The sequence below is a fragment of the Myotis davidii genome, unplaced genomic scaffold (genome assembly GCF_000327345.1).
Source record: "Myotis davidii unplaced genomic scaffold, ASM32734v1 scaffold384, whole genome shotgun sequence".
NCBI lineage: Eukaryota > Metazoa > Chordata > Mammalia > Chiroptera > Vespertilionidae > Myotis > Myotis davidii.
The window spans coordinates 109,539-112,112 of record NW_006295385.1 but is presented as its reverse complement, the minus strand read 5'-3'; positions in this window follow the sequence as shown (position 1 = coordinate 112,112).

The following is a 2,574-nucleotide window of genomic DNA, read 5'->3' as shown; positions in this document are numbered from 1 at the left end:
TCCACCCGCCGACAAAAATTTCAGATCTTGATCGTGATCCTAATTATTCCTCACTTTTGTGCTCATGGGAAACTATTGTGATATAGATCAACCTTGGGAGCTCAGGGTGGGGTTCCTGGGGGCTGCTGTGAGTCAGCGGCAGAGCCATGGGAAGGCTATCTCTGGTCCTCAGAGCCCTTGCTGTCTGTCACCCCACACCCTCATGCCTGGATGCTATGTCTGCATCTCAGTACTAAGCCCTCCCAACTTGGCCAAACCCAGCTGCAACCCTGCCTATATCCACCGGTATCTACTAGCAGATACCTACTGGTGCAATACACAGAGCTCCTGCCATCGGTGAGATCGATGCTTTCCCATCTCTGGGGAGCACCTGAGTGTTCAGACAGAAGATAGTCTCTGAAGTCAAGCTGCTTAGATTCAGTGCTGGCCCTATGACTAGCTTGGAGACATTGAGTAGGTGAATTAATTCTGTGCCTCAGTTTTCTTATCAATAAATTGCAAATTGTTATACTACCCACGTCATTGAGCTTCTGTGAAGAATGAATGAGATAATACATGTAAAGCTCTTGAAACAGTGTTGGTTCATAGTGAAGAATTAGTAAATAGTGCCATTTATTATAATGAAAGGGTTGGCAGCAGGAGAGAAAAAATGTGACCTCCTGTTATCATTTGAGCATATATTTTTAAAATATATTTTTATTGATTTCAGAGAAGAAGGTAGAGGGAGAGAAAAATGTCAGTGATGAGAGAGAATCATTGACTGGCTGGCTCCTGTACAGCCCCCACTGGAGATCTAGCCCACAACCCGGGCACGTGCCCTGACTAGGAATTGAACCAAAACCTCCTGGTTCATAGGTCAATGCTCAACCACTGAGCCACACTGACTGGGCCATTTGAGCATATTTTAAGACTGGAATTCTAGACGTTGTCTTTCACTACCCTAGTGGAAACCCTTCCATTGTATAATCAAAGGAACACAGGTATCTCAGGCTCAGAATAAAAGCCTTTGTCCAAATATGTCCCTCTATGTGGGGACAAAGTGGAGGCCCAATTTGAAATATTAGCTTCCTGGGAGTTGTCAGATTAGGGTTGTCAGTGACGCTGACTCCACTATGTCTGTTAATCATAGTAGTCTGTGTTATATCACCAAATCATATCTTATTCACTGGTTTCACCTTTACCAGCGGAAAATCCATGTATTACTCCATGGACAGACACTCCCAACTCTGAGCTCAATTTTCTTCCTCATCATATGTCAGCACCTTAGGTTCCTGACTTTGTTCTGTCTTGTCTGGGATTCTTCCCTTTTATATCTTGGTCTTCCTGCCTTACCCACATTCTTTTCTTTTAAACAAATTTTACTGTGAAAAATGCTACACATAAATTGGTGTGGTGGACACAGGGATGAAGAACTCGGTCCCAGCTCCCAGGAGCATGGCCTGCAAAAAGCCCTCAGTCATGAGCCTCCAGTTGTGTGGATGGCCTCAGCTGAAGAGACCTGGTCAAGGTCAAGATCTTCTCCCAAGGTGGCTTGCATCCAGTGACTGATCAGCATGGGGAGATTATATATATATATATAATCTACAGTGATGACAAACCTATGACACGCGTGTCAGAGGTGACATGTGAACTCATTTTTTGGGTTGAGTTTGCTTTGTTAAATGGCATTTAAATATATAAAATAAATATCAAAAATATGTCTTTGTTTTACTATGGTTGCAAATATCAAAAAATTTCTATATGTGACACAGCACCAGAGTGTGTGTGTGTGTGTGTGTGTGTGTATATATTCACAAAAACATTTAAAAAATAGTAATAAAATAAGCATTCTGCTACCTCCATCTAACTAAAAATATAGACTATTTTACCAGTACTTTGAAGCCCACTCCATTATGTTCCCTTCTCTGTCTGTACCCTTACCCCAGGCAATTGTTATCTGAATATTGTGTCAATCAGTGTTTTGTTTTTTCTTTATATTAAAATAAAAAATATATATTTACATTAAACTGAACGATTTATATATTTGCCCTGCTTTTAAATTAAGGAATGTACATTTTTAAATATAAATATATTTATTGATTTCAGAGAGAAAGGGAGAGGAAGAGAGAGATAGAAACATCAATGAGAGAGAATCATTGATCAGCTGCCTTCTGCAAGCCCCCTACTGGGGATTGAGCCCGCAACCTGGGCATGTGCCGTGACTGGGAATCGAATCACAACCTCCTGATTCATAGGTCGATGCTCAACCACTGAGCCACACTGGCTGGGCTATATTTGTCCTGTTTTTGAGCTTTAAATAAGTGCAACCTCATAATGATGCTTTTGTAATTATCTAGTTATTATTAACAGGAAAGAATTAAAGGGAAGACTAGATAATATAGGCATACCATTTATTTATTTATTATTAGTTTTTAATCATCACCCAAGGATAATTTTCCATTGATTTTTTAGAGAGAGTGGAAGGTGGGGTGGGGGTGGGGAGAGCGAGAGAGAGAGAGAGAGAGAGAGAGAAACATCGATGTGAGAGAGACACATTGATTAGTTGCCTCCCACAGAGGCTCCCCGACCAGGGCT